General features: G+C 40.7%; 1 pseudogene; it reads right to left on the bottom strand.

Annotated features, from left to right (window-relative positions):
• Nucleotides 1-1,721: 1,721 nt before the first annotated feature.
• The window catches only part of LOC124005502, a 37,531-nt pseudogene continuing 24,313 nt past the window's right edge, over nt 1,722-14,939 (bottom strand).

Genomic DNA, 14,939 nt, shown 5'->3' with positions numbered 1-14,939 from the left:
AGATAAATGTGTAGACAAATACTTTACTGGGAAAACAGAGAGATTCTCTGAAGATCCCTTTCTGCTTCTCTACCTCATGGGCACATACAATGGCTCTCTGTCACAGGCACATTCCGGACATGGTGAACAAGACTGACAAACAATACATAACTAACAAAACCAATACATGCAAGTAAATAATACATATATAATTCATTAAAATAATTATTGTAGATAATAGGCAGAATCTACCGCACACTTAAGTCAGATTAGTGAAGGCGCTGGAGGCAAATCGCTAAACTGGAGAAACAGGAAAAAAACTATCCACACACTTCCAGACAGATGCAAATTAATTTTAATAGTAGCTGAGCTGTCGGTCAGTCGACCTTTACCTTAAAGTAAATTATTCAAATAATTCATAAAATACTTTAAAAGCCTCAACACTAATGTATCAGTGTAAAATATATTTCTCAGATAGAAAATGGGACTAATTACGTCAAAAACCTCCGAAACCATACGTTTAATTGAAATATGTATAAATTAACAATTAAAATTGCTCGACTGCGTAGCGTGTTCATCGAATATATCAATGGCAACCTACTCCTGCAATTGAATCACCCACCTGTCATCGGTGACGCCTGGAAAAGTAGTAGAGAAAGAGGTCTCCGTGAGTGGGTTTGAAACTCTGGGGAGATGGAAAGATTGAGGGGTTGCATAGAGATCCATGATAAACAATAGTGAAGAAGACGTAAAATTGCTCCTATAATTCTGACTAAAAGCCCGGAAATGGGAGGTTTGGTCTGGGTATAGTCAAATAGAAGGTCAAAACATCAGGAAAAGAGCATCATTGGTAACCAATTGTATTGCTTGAACAGTTTCGGAAGTAGAAATCAACCGTTTTTAAAAAAAAAAATTTTTTTTTAAGTAAAGGAACACCCTCACGAAGACCCCGTTATCTGTGAGGAAAATGTATAAACTTGAAGGATATTAGCCGATAGCCACCATGATTGAATGACAAATATAGGAAGAAAAGAAAATTGAGTAGTTGACGTCAAATGGAAAAGGAAAAAGCTATATACGAGAGAGAAAAAGGAAAACTAATATAAATATAAACACTCACTCACTCACTCCAAAAGCAACTGTACAAAATTCACAAAGATACATCACCCACATAAAAAGTCAAGTCATCCCAGTGCTTTCAACTACAAGAAAAAAGACTCAGTGATTCATTCAAATAACACACTGGTTTCAGTTTCATCAGTCCCATAGCAATGTGAAGAGTAAAATCCAGAAGGGAACAGGTCGAATCCAAAAACAGTAGGCTATATTTTTATATCTATCTCGACCTACTTATTTTCTCTTAAGTTGAAATCTGAAACATGACGAGTCACTGGAGAGCAGGCCATTTTTTTGTAATTTTTCACGCTCTTCCTCTCTTCCTAACCACTAAAAAGTGCATAATCAACTTCCGCCCTTCTTCTCTCCCACAGACTGGCATATATTCAAGACTCTTCTGCATGTGATCCTTTAACACTTTTTTTTATGCTTTACTTCTTGTGAATGACCTCTCCTTAGATTCATCGCTGTATGAATAAATGTTTCTATTCCAAGCCATCATCTCAAAGTTCTTTCTTTCGTTTTGACAAAGATTAAGACCTTCACTTCCCTCCCACATATCTTGTCACATGTTCTCTTCTTACACATCACCATACGCCTCTGCATTAAATAAAAGCCATTGCATGTTTACTTTTCAAGTGCAATTTAATAAAATTAGTAGATTTTCATTTAAAAAGTTTAGGAAAATATGGCTTCCACAAATGCAGCATGTTTAAGTGAATCGAAGAGTTCTTCCTTGCAAATTATCATTTCCTCCATGGGCCCTGAGAAGGGTTTACATTAATCATTTAAAATGATTTAAATAAGATTAAAAACAAATATTACGAGTATTTTAAGAGGCCTTCATTATCAGTAAAAAGTGAATAGCACAGAGTACTGAAGCTTGGGTTCATTTGCTAACACATCAACAATGAAAACAGCACCATTGTTTGGAATGCAAATATTATCATTCTGAATCTACCAATTCTCTATCTTAGTACGTCATGATTGAGACCCCCTTTATGAAACAAAGCTTATCTATTGAAATTCAGATTTTGTTATATAAAATTTTAAAAACATGCTAATGCATACTGAAAGTAGTCAATATACACATTATGGGATATAATGCAACATTTTGGCAGAAGAAACGCTACATTGATGTACTATTTCAGCAGTTAAAGTTGAAGCCTACATCTGTGCGGAGAATGATGCCAATCCCTAATTGCTGGTGGTGGTTGTTGCCGGTTTACTTGGTGTGGTGGTAGAACCTCTGTCCTGATTGGCTGTGGGAAAGGTAGGCATGCCGAGGAGAGCTCTGAAACGTTGCCTGTAAAAGACAAACAAGAAAGCATGAATAGATCCTTTAGAGACATCATACCATAGAAGTATAATTTAGTTATTCCATTTGTAAGCATCACGTCTAACTAAGCATGAGAATGACCGAGTCAGTCAAATCAAAGCTAGGGTGCATCTAGCCTAAAAGTGATGAATACTCTACTCCATATTGTGACTAATGTTGATTTTCATGATGTATTCCTAGTATTTCGTTAAAGCCATTACCATTGGCCATTTGATCTACCTGGCAGCACCAAGGCTGTATGTAATGGGTTGTGCTGCCCAGGTTGGTAGGGTTGTGATAGGTAGGGCTCTGCATTTAGGGAGAGTTATTAACTGACCTCAAGAGGCTGATAGTGCATCTTCTCACACCACGTGTGAATTAATTGTCACCCGTGCATACCATAATTATAACAGAATTATTCAATTAGTCCAAAATAAATTCCCAACCATGTGGATTGACTTCAAAAAGGAAATTACTGTCAACACTTATTCCAGAGAAAAGGCAAAGTAGCAGGATCTCTGCCCAAAATCTGCAGATTGAGCAGACTTGGTCAGCGTTAAGCAGACCAAGTGAGGAGTTTTTGTATTGGGGGGGCAATGAGTGTCGAATTTGGTAAAGGTAAGTGATTTGCTATTTTGATACAGTAGTTTAAGGCTTATTGGATCGAATAGAAGTTCCATAATGCTTAGATTGTTAGCATTGTATTAAATATTTTCTACAAAAAGATTATTGTCTAGCTAGAATGTTCCCACTTGATCTCGCCTCCTTCCGCCTGCCTTTGCCTTTGCGGACATGCATTTCTATTGTTTGAGCCCTGTTCCCGGAGAAATACCGTCCTGTAGGATTTCACTCCAACCCTAATCTAGCGCACCTGATTCCAATAATTATCTGGTTGATAAAATGAATCAGGTTAGTTACAACTGGGGTTGGATTGAAAACCTAAAGGAAAGTAGCTCTCCAGGAACAGGGTTGGAGAACCCTGGTTTGAGGGGTCAGTCAAACATCTTGTATAAAAGTATGTATTTCTAAAATGGTCAATTGTAAACACCATATTAAGGTGTTCATTGCATGACAAAAAATTATCAGGTCTATTTCGTTCCAGTAGATAGCATAATCTGTCCATCCACAAATTACCTGTGGCAAGATGGTGGCATAACACCAGACAACAGAAAGAGCTGGCCACTACTATCCCAGAGATCACCTCTGCCCTCGACTTGCAATTAAAACAGTAAATTCATTTTTATTTGATTTATTTCACCTTTATTTAACCAGGTAGGCAAGTTGAGAACAAGTTCTCATTTACAATTGCGACCTGGCCAAGATAAAGCAAAGCGGTTCGACACATACAACAGAGTAAACATGGAGCAAAACAAACAGTCAATAATACAGTAGAAAAATAATCTATATACAATGTGAGCAAATGAGGTGAGAGAAGGGAGATAAAGGCAAAAAAAAAAGAGGCCATGGTGGCGAAGTAAATACAATATATAGCAAGGAAAACACTGGAATGGTAGATTCGCAGTGGAAGAATGTGCAAGGTAAAGATATAAATAATGGGGTGCAAAGGAGCAAAATAAATACAGTAGGGGGAGAGGTAGTTTGGGCTAAATTATAGATGGGCTATGTACAGGTGCAGTAATCTGTGAGCTGCACTGACAGCTGGTGCTTAAAGCTAGTGAGGGAGATAAGCGTTTCCAGTTTCAGAGATTTTTGTAGTTTGTTCCAGTCATTGGCAGCAGAGAACTTGAAGGAGAGGTGGCCAAAGGAATAATTGGTTTTGGGGGTGACCAGAGAGATATACCTGCTGGAGCGCATGCTACAGGTGGGTGCTGCTATGGTGACCAGCGAGCTGAGATAAGGGGGGACTTTACCTAGCAGGGTCTTGTAGATGACCTGGAGCCAGTGGGTTTGGTGACGAGTATGAAGCGAGGGCCAGCCAACGAGAGAGTACAGGTCGCAGTGGTGGGTAGTATATGGGGCTTTGGTGACAAAACGGATGGCACTGTGATAGACTGAATCCAATTAATTGAGTAAGGTATTGGAGGCTATTTTGTAGCCGAAGTCGAGGATCGGTAGGATGGTCAGTTTTACAAGGGTATGTTTGGAAGCATGAATGAAGGATGCTTTGTTGCGAAATAGGAAGCCAATTCTATATTTAACTTTGGATTGGAAATGTTTGATGTGAGTCTGGAAGGAGAGTTCAGTCTAACCAGACACCTAGGTATTTGTAGTTTCCCACAAATTCTAAGTCAGAACCGATCAGAGTAGTAATGTAGGACGGGCGGGCAGGTGAAGGCAGCGATCAGTTGAAGAGCATGCATTTAGTTTTACTTGTATTTAAGAGCAATTGGAGGCCACGGAAGGAGAGTTGTATGGCATTCAAGCTCGCCTGGAGGGTTGTTAACACAGTGTCCAAAGAAGAGCCAGAAGTATACAGAATGTTGTCATCTGCATAGAGGTGGATCAGAGACTCACCAGCAGCAAGAGCGACATCATTGATGTATACAGAGAAGAGAGTCGGTCCAAGACTTGAACCCTGTGGCACCCCCATAGAGACTGCCAGAGGTCCGGACAGCAGACCCTCCGATTTGACACACTGAACTCTGTCAGAGAAGTAGTTGGTGAACCAGGTGAGGCAATCACGAGAAACTAAGGCTGTCGAGTCTGCCGATGAGGATGTGGTGATTGACAGAGTCGAAATCCTTGGCCAGGTCAATGAATACAGCTGCACAGTATTGTTTCTTATCGATGGCGGTTAAGATATCGTTTAGAACCTTGAGCGTGGCTGAGGTGCACCCATGACCAGCTCTGAAACCAGATTGCATAGCGGCGAAGGTATGGTGGGATTTGAAATGGTCGGTAATCTGTTTGTTGACTTGGCTTTCGAAGACCTTAGAAAGGCAGGGTAGGATAGATATAGATCTTGCATTCTTGCATTGCTCACTTCTAAAGTGGATGTCTATTCAACTAAAGTGTAAAGTCTGGAGAATGACCTGGAAACGGCGCATGCTAAATTAGAAGGGGCAATCAATCTCCTAAAAGGGAAAACAATCACTTGAAAATCACTCCTGTAAATTCAATGTGCGGGTATTTGGACTTGGAAATGGGGCAACCAAACTTCTATCACGAGCAATGTTTTCTATTAACTGTTAGGGCAGGAGAAGCTGGATCCCATGCCGCGAATTAACATTGCACACTGGACGGATCCTCGCCAGAATGGCTCGTTGTATGATTGTACAAATCCACAGTTTTGAAGTCAAAAAGCAAATAGTTCACCTTGTAGCGAATTGGGGGCTCTGACCTATGTAGAAAAGGATCAGCATCTACCCAGACCTGAGTGCTGAACTGCTAAAACAGAGGGCAACATACAATGAGGTGAAATCTGCAGCTATGCAAGCTAAATCTGTTAGGCAAAGGGGGGTCAGAGAAGGGAGGAATGGTTTACAGGGAGGGTGTTCTGGGTGGAGAACAATCAATGGGTGAATTTCCCTGTGGGTCCTGCTTTTTGTTACACATCCTTGGGCTTATCAACACTAAAGACAACAATTATACAGTTAATATAACACTCTTTTCTGAAAAACAATGGCAAAAATAGCAATTCTCTCTTGGAATTTGAAATACCTTATATGTCCTATCAAACGTGTCAGCGGTCTTGATATCCTTCCAAGAAACCATATTGATACAGCAATGCTCCAAGAAACACACCTGCTCCATAAGCAGCGCTCGACATTCAGGGCAGCCCCACTGGCCCTGCAAACTCTGCCGAAGCTTGCCGGGCCAGTTAATCAAGCTTTCATATCGCCCACTTGGGACAGTACATTTTCAAACTCCCACAAAAATTAAATAAATACATATTCAAAATCTCCCTGACGTCTGACGCTTCACACTTGTTATCAACCAACATTCGGTTTCCAAGTATGGGGGATTTTCCGATGCATGTGGTGTGCGTCTTGGAGCGGTGAGTACAATCAATGTGTGCTTGGAGGGAGGCAATTGTGAATGTGTGTGTGACTGGGCCATTGAGAGAAGCCGTTGCCTAGTCCTGTGGGTGTCCCTGGACATTTTTTTGTACCGTTGCCATGGTTACACCACCAATATAATCTATGCCCTGAAGTATGTGCCAAGAAGGGGAGGAGAAACTAAAGATGTAAGTAAAGATGGCTGTAGATAGACTAGAAGTAAGATTAGCACTCAATAGTGGCAGAAAACCAAAAGATGTGGATCATATACATAAAGAAGAGTGAATGTATGTTGTGTCAAACTGAAACTGTATAATATATAAAAAGGGACCTCAGTCTGAGACCGGCAGTTGCTCCATGGACCAGCTCGGCGTGTTACTTTGTAATAAAGTCTATATTGAATACACAAGCTCGGGTGTCTAAAATATATTGTAAGAAGTATTTCCACGACACAAACAAGAATGTCAGAGAATTCCCTCTACGTCTAGAGTGAGCCCCGCCAGTAGCCTACGTCCTGGACACTCGAGCCAGACCCATCTGAGCAGAGGCAGGAATCCCATCAATAAACACCGGCACATGCATTCAAAAGTCCTCCACCTGCCTTTCCGCTTGCTTGTCAAGACATTAACAATATTTACACAAAATGTGACTTGTTTCAGGAAACTACGCTATGTCGCGTGTCACTACTTCACAGGAGCACCATTTAAAACATTTTAAAAAATAAAACATTTAATCAAAATGAGTTTTAGGCAAGAAATGCATGCATTTTCATGTGCCTTAATAACACACTTGTATGCCATCTGTAAATATGAATAAAATTATTAAAATTACAAGCCTAGTTGGTTTAGCCACAGAAAAAGACAGCAATCTTCCCGGTAGCAATGATTAGATGAGATAATGAGTGGGCTGGAAATGCCGAGAGCAGAGTTCGGATTCGTCTGCCATGTAGCACACTTGTCAGTATGTGTAGGTAATCCTTTTTAACACAGTTTAAAAATAAAAATATCACGTAGTAGAACTGCATAAGTGTTGCTCTCCACTTTTATTTTTTAAATGTTTTATTTCACCTTTATTTAACCAGGTAGGCTAGTTGAGAACAAGTTCTCATTTGCAACTGCGACCTGGTCAAGATAAAGCATAGCAGTGTGAACAGACAACACAGAGTTACACATAGAGTAAACAATTAACAAGTCAATAACACAGTAGAGAAAAAAAAGGGAGTCTATATACATTGTGTGCAAAAGGCATGAGGAGGTATGTGAATAATTACAATTTTGCAGATTAACACTGGAGTGATAAATGATCAGATGGTCATGTACAGGTAGAGATATTGGTGTGCAAAAGAGCAGAAAAGTAAATAAATAAAAACAGTATGGGGATGAGGTAGGTAAAAATGGGTGGGCTATTTACCGATAGACTATGTACAGCTGCAGCGATCGGTTAGCTGCTCAGATAGCAGATGTTTAAAGTTGGTGAGGGAGATAAGTCTCCAACTTCAGCGATTTTTGCAATTTCGTTCCAGTCACAGGCAGCAGAGAACTGGAACGAAAGGCGGCCAAATGAGGTGTTGGCTTTAGGGATGATCAGTGAGATACACCTGCTGGAGCGCGTGCTACGGGTGGGTGTTGCCATCGTGACCAGTGAACTGAGATAAGGCGGATCTTTACCTAGCATGGACTTGTAGATGACCTGGAGCCAGTGGGTCTGGCGACGAGTATGTAGCGAGGGCCAGCCGACTAGAGATCCAGCTGAAAATGTTCCGTTTGCGGTGGGAATCCGGGGATAAAAAAAAAAAATAGGTCCGTTATGCTCTGGTTAGAGTCGCGTTGTTCGAACTGGCGAGAGCTTTCCGCGCTAAAGATTAGCTGATGACCGGTTAGCTGAAGACCACTAGCAATGGTTTGCTGACTGATAGCTGGTAGTTAGCTGGCTAGCTTCAGTTGAGGGGTTCCGGATCCGAAGTAAATATAAATACTTTAGAAAAAAAGCAGATCCGCGCTACATTGGGTGAGGCGGGTTGCAGGAGAGTATTTAGAAGTTGAGGTTTAACAAAATGTTTTAAAAGATATGCGAAGATAGATATGTTTAAAAAAATATATATATATATACAAGGGACACGACAAGACGTCTGACTGCTACACCATCTTGGATTGTAACTTTCTGAAGGACAGGGTTTTGAAAGCAGTGGAATTACAGTACGATAGCTAAGGAGATGGACATAATTCTGTCTTTTGATTGCAAATATGCAGAGGGAGTCGAAAAGAGAACACACAGAAGGCTCCGGAACAAATCTTCAAACTAAGGGCAACCATGTTATCCCAGACAGAGGGAGAAGCGTCCATCCACGTAAGAGAGTCTAACTAGCTACATTTTTAGATATTACACGCTTCTAATTTTGTCAGAAAGTCGATTTCAGTTGAAGTGAAAATGTACTGTTAGCTAGCTAGCTAACGTTACATGTATGATCTGTGTAGTAATATTATTCATATCTCAGAGCCATTTGCATTGTTAGTTATAGCCTAATGTTAGCTAGCTAACATTGAACCTGGTTGGTTAGCTACCTGCAGATTCATGAAGAGTAGTAACATTATGGGTTGGGATTATGGTTCAATGTTTAGCCAATGTCTAAACAAAAAAAAGACTCCACTATGGAAGTAACTATTAATTTAGAATGTTTATGATGTCATTGTGACAACTGTCGATAAACGGAACTGGTAAATCCGCTCTGGCTATCTACTCCGATTTCAGAGCACTCTCATCTGAGACTGCCAGAGTGCAGAATAACTGACGATTTTACAAACGCTCAACACCCGTTGAATATGGCCTGTGCCAGTAAACGTTGGCAAAAAAAGTGTAATTAAATTGCTACCAGCAGCAGAGTCGCAGTCACCAACACTCTGGTTAACATAAAAACACCCTAACCAGCTCTGTTAGGGCAAGTAAAGAGAGCTGTTCTCTCTTTTGTGTATGGAATTAGCTAGCAAGCTAGCCAACGTTAGCTTGGGTGCATGACTGCTTGTTAGGTCAGAACGCTCGGATCAACCCCTCAACCCAGTGTGCGCTCTGAACACTCCGAGAGCGAAACACTGAATTTACGAACGGCCAATCTGACAACGCTCTGAGTTTACGAACGCCCAGAGCACACTCTGGAACTACAGATGAAATTTATGAACACACCGGTAGTATAAACCAGCCTTTATTCTTGGAAAGCTGTGGTTGTTTAGTACATAGTTTCACATGTGAATCCTTAAAGAGATGGGTGGGTCTAAAGCTTAAGAGGGTGAGAATGATGCTGAATGTGTGTAGACAAAGAAGAGCTCTCCGGTAGGTACCATAACAATCAAGGGCCATTTTCTCAAAAGTGAGGTTACAAGTTAAATCAACTTTCAATGCAGAATTACTTTCCCATTGTTGCTCAACTGTGGTGTATGATATAATTGTCTAGCTCTGAGTTTCTACTTTTATCCAATGTAAAAAACACAATTTCAAATTTTGCTCCATAAGTCATTTGGTCAGAAATTACTTTTTGGTTAAATACAGAAATACAAATGAATATTGTAATAATGGTATCCTGCAGTCCATAGTTGTTTAGAAACCAGCTGTTAATGACCTATGTCATTTATTTATCAGCTAAAAATGGCAACCATATTACCTCCCAAGAGAATTCTCTTCGGTTAGTCACAGCTGTGTATATTCCCCCTCAAGGAATTACACTGGACTTTATGCAAACTGGAAACATATCCCGAGGCTGCATTTCTTCTATCTGGGTATTTTAACAAAGCAAATTTGAAGAAAACGGTACCGAAGTTCTATCAACACATTCACTGTAGTGCTCACGCTGGGAAAACACACGACCACTGCTACACTCTCTTCCGGGATGCCTACAAGGCCCTCCCCCGCCCTCCCTTTGGCAAATCTGATCACGACTCAATTTCTCTCCTCCCTTCCTATAGGCAGAAACTCAAACAGTAAGTCCGTGCTAAGGTCTATGCAATGCTGGTCTGACCAATCGGAATCCATGCTTCAAGATTGTTCTGATCACGCTGACTGGGATATGTACCGGGTAGCCTCATAGAATAACACTGATGTATAAACGGACACAGTGACAGAGTTCCTCAGGAAGCGTATAGGGGATGTTGTTCCCACTGACTTAAAACCTACCCAAACCAGATACCGTGGATAGATGGGAGAATTCAAGCTAAACTGAAAGCACAAACAACCGCATTTAACCATTGCAAGGTGACTGGGAATACAAAACGAAGGAGCTGATAGTGGGCTTCAGGAAAAAGCAGAGGGAGCACGCCCCTATGCACATTGACGGGACCGCAGTGGAGAAGGTGGAAACAATACACATAATTGATTATCTAAAATGATCCACCCACACAGACAGTGTGGAGAAGAAGGCGCAACTCTTCAACCTCAGGAGGCTGAATGAATTTGGCTTGACCCCTAAGACTCCCACAAATTTTTACAGATCACAAAAGGATGGGCTGTATCACCGCCTGGTACAGCAACTGCACCGCCCACAACCGCATGGCTCTCTAGAGGGTGGTGTTGTCTGCCCAACGCATCACCTACAACACCCAATGTCACAGGAAGGCCAAAATAATTATCAAGGACATCAACCACCCAAGCTATCATCCAGAAGACGAGGTCAGTACAGGTGCATCAGAGCTGGGACCGAGAGACTGAAATACAACTTCTATCTCAAGGCCGTCAGAATGTTAAATTGCTATCACTAGCCGGCTACCACCCGGTTCCTCAACCCTGCACCTTAGAGGCTGCTGCCCTATATACAGTGGGGAAGAGGAAAGATGAGAGAGGCCTGTAATTTTCATCATAGGTACACTTCAACTATGACGGACAAAATGAGAGAAGAAAAAAAATCCCAAAAATCACATTGTAGGATTTTTTATGAATTTATTTGCAAATTATGGTGGAAAATAAGTATTTGGTCACCTTACAAACAAGCAAGTTCTCTGGCTCTCACAGACCTGTAACTTCTTCTTTAAGAGGTTCCTCTGTCCTCCACTCGTTACCTGTATTAATGGCACCTGTTCGAACTTGTTATCAGTATAAAAGACACCTGTCCACAACCTCAAACAGTCACACAACAAACTCCACTCAATACTTTGTTATATACCCTTTGTTGGCAATGACAGAGGTCAAACGTTTTCTGTAAGTCTTCACAAGGTTTTCACACACTGTTGCTGGTATTTTGGCCCATTCCTCCATGCAGATCTCCTCTAGAGCAGTGATGTTTTGGGGCTGTTGCTGGGCAACACTGACTTTCAACTCCATCCAAAGATTTTCTATGGGGTTGAGATTTGGAGACTGGCTAGGCCACTCCAGGACCTTGAAATGCTTCTTACGAAGCCACTCCTTCGTTGCCCGGGCGGTGTGTTTGGGATCATTGTCATGCTGAAAGACCCAGCAACATTTCATCTTCAATGCCTTTGCTGATGGAAGGAGGTTTTCACTCAAAATCTCATGAAATGTAAATGATACATGGCCCCATTCATTCTTTCCTTTACACGGATCAGTTGTCCTGGTCCCTTTGCAGAAGAACAGCCTCAAAGCATGATGTTTCCACCCCCATGCTTCACAGTAGGTATGGTGTTCTTTGGATGCAACTCAGCATTCTTTGTCCTCCAAACACGACGAGTTGAGTTTCTACCAAAAAGTTCTATTTTGGTTTAATCTGACCATATGACATTATCCCAATCTTCTTCTAGATCACCAAAATGCTCTCTAGCAAACTTCAGACGGGCCTGGACATGTACTGGCTTAAGCTGGGGGACACGTCTGGCACTGCAGGATTTGAGTCCCTGGCGGCGTAGTATGTTACTGATGGTAGGCTTTGTTACTTTGGTCCCAGCTCTCTGCAGGTCATTCACTAGGTCCCCCCGTGTGGTTCTGGGATTTTTGCTCACCGTTGTTGTGATCATTTTGACCCCACGGGGTGAGATCTTGCGTGGAGCCCCTGATCGAGGGAGATTATCAAGTGGTCTTGTATGTCTTCCATTTCCTAATAATTGTTCCCACTGTTGATTTCTTCAAACCAAGCTGCTTACCTATTGCAGATTTAGTCTTCTCAGCCTGGTGCAGGTCCACAATTTTGTTTCTGGTGTCCTTTGACAGCTAGCTCTTTGGTCTTGGCCATAGTAGAGTTTGGAGTGTGACTGTTTTGAGGTTGTGGACAGGTGTCTTTTATACTGATAACAAGTTCAAACAGGTGCCATTAATACAGGTAACGAGTGGAGGACAGAGGAGCCTCTTAAAGAAGTTACAGGTCTGTGAGAGCCAGAAATCTTGCTCGTTTGTAGGTGACCAAATACTTATTTTCCACCATAATTTTGCAAATAAATTCATTAAAAGTCCTACAATATGATTTTCTGGATTCTTTCCCCCTCATTTTATCTGTCATAGTCGAAGTGTACCTATGATGAAAATTACAGGCCTTATCTTTTTAAGTGGGAGAACTTGCACAATTGGTGGCTGACTAAATACTTTTTTGCCCCACTGTACATAGCCATGGAATCACCGGTCACTAATAATGGAACACTCGTCACTTTAATATTTACATACTGCTTTACTCATTTCAAATGTATATACTGTATTCTGTTCTGCTGTATTTTAGTCAATGCCACTCTGACATTTGCTCATCCTAATATTGATATATTTCTTAATTCCATTATTTTACTTTTAGATGTGTGTGTATTGTTGTGAATTGTTAGATATTACTGCACTGTTTGAACACAAGCATTCCGCTACACAATTAAAGAAGATAATCAGAATTGGAAATGTTAACTGCTGTAGAGCGTTCTCAACAAACACTTTTCTCAGACCAGGTAGTCAAGACAGAACTTAATTTATTGATAAGGCAGAGAAGAATTTCCCGTCCATCGAGTTAGACTCAACCATTACTCCATGGTAATCATCCCAGTCTTTTACTGGCCAACAAGCTATGCATAATGATCAATTAGCCGATATAGCTACTACTGAATCAGACACAGTGGAATTATCAGAACCCAAATGAATTAAAGAACCTTACACCACTGATTGTTAATCCACATCAAGCCAGACTAAGCCCTTTCTAAAATAATGAAGAACTACTCTTCTCAACAGAGGAAGCCACCTTGCCGGGAGCCCAAATATCTTTCAAAGAACTCAAAAGAGCATTGGATAGCATGAATAAAGGCAAATCACCTGGATGATTCCCTGAGGTCCATTTAAAATGTTAGAATCAATTAGGTCCACTACTGCTCGGAATTAACACAGCTGTTCACAAACGTTCATTTGGAAGAGATGTGAATACAGCACTAACTTCACTTTTTTTTTAAAGGATGCCACCCAGTTCTCACTATCGCCCCCTATCTTTGATAAACACAGATATTAAATATTAAAAAGAGTTTTTCAAAATGTTATCATCCCATTTCGAGACTTACTACCCAAATTTGTCTACAAGGACGAAAGCAGGTTTGTTAATCATTTATCCTCTGCAACCTCCCGATTATTACACATCTTAAATGCTTCATATGAAACAGCTCCTTGGGCTGTTTTATCTCTCAATGCAGAAAAATATTTTGATAGACTAGTCATATCTTTGGTGTGTCTTGGAACATACAGTTCCAGTCAAAAGTTTGGACACAACTACTCATTCAAGGGTTTTTATTTTTACTATTTTATACATTGTAGAATAATATCGAAGACATCAAAACTATGAAATAACATATGGAATAATGTAGTAACCAAAACAAGTGTTATATATTTGTATCTTATATTTGAGATTCTTTAAAGTAGCCACCCTTGTCTTGAAGCCAGCTTTGCAGACTCTTGGCATTCTCTTAACCAGCTTCTTGAGGTAGTCACCTGGAATGCATTTCAATTAACAGGTGTGCCTTGTTAAAAAGTTCATTTGTGGAAATTCTTTCCTTCTTAACTTCTCTAGGGTAGGGGGCAGCATTTGGAATTTTGGATGAAAAGCACACCCAAATTAAACTGCCTTCTACTCAGGCCCAGGAGATAGGATATGCATATAATTAGTAGATTTGGATTGAAAAACACTAAAGTTTCCAAAACTGGTAAAATAATTTCTGTGAGTATAACAGAACTGATTTGGCAGGTGAAAACCTGAGAAAAATCCATTCAGGAAGTAGGATTTTTTGTTTTGATGGTAGTGTTCTATTCAATGCCATTACAGTATCCATTGACTTAGGACTCAAATTGCAGTTCCTATGCCTTCCACTAGATGTCAAGTCTTTAGAAATTGTTTCAGGCTTGTACTCTGAAAAACGAGGGAGTAAAAGCTGAATGAGTGGACCCTGCCGTATCACAGAGCTATTTCATGCGCATGACCGAGAGAGTGCCTTCCTTGTTTACCTTTCATATTGACAACGTTATTGTCTGGATGAAATATGATCAATTATTTAGGCTAAACACAACCTTAGGATTGAATATAAACATCGTTTGACATTTCTATGAACTTTACGGATAAAATCCAAATCGTTTGTCTGCCTATTGTGAATGCGTTTGAGCCTGTGGATTACTGAAGGAAATGCGAACAA

The sequence above is a fragment of the Oncorhynchus gorbuscha genome, linkage group LG02 (genome assembly GCF_021184085.1).
Source record: "Oncorhynchus gorbuscha isolate QuinsamMale2020 ecotype Even-year linkage group LG02, OgorEven_v1.0, whole genome shotgun sequence".
In the NCBI taxonomy this organism is placed as follows: domain Eukaryota; kingdom Metazoa; phylum Chordata; class Actinopteri; order Salmoniformes; family Salmonidae; genus Oncorhynchus; species Oncorhynchus gorbuscha.
The sequence above is the reverse complement of the archived record's forward strand: the minus strand, read 5'-3'. Positions and strand labels throughout refer to the sequence as shown.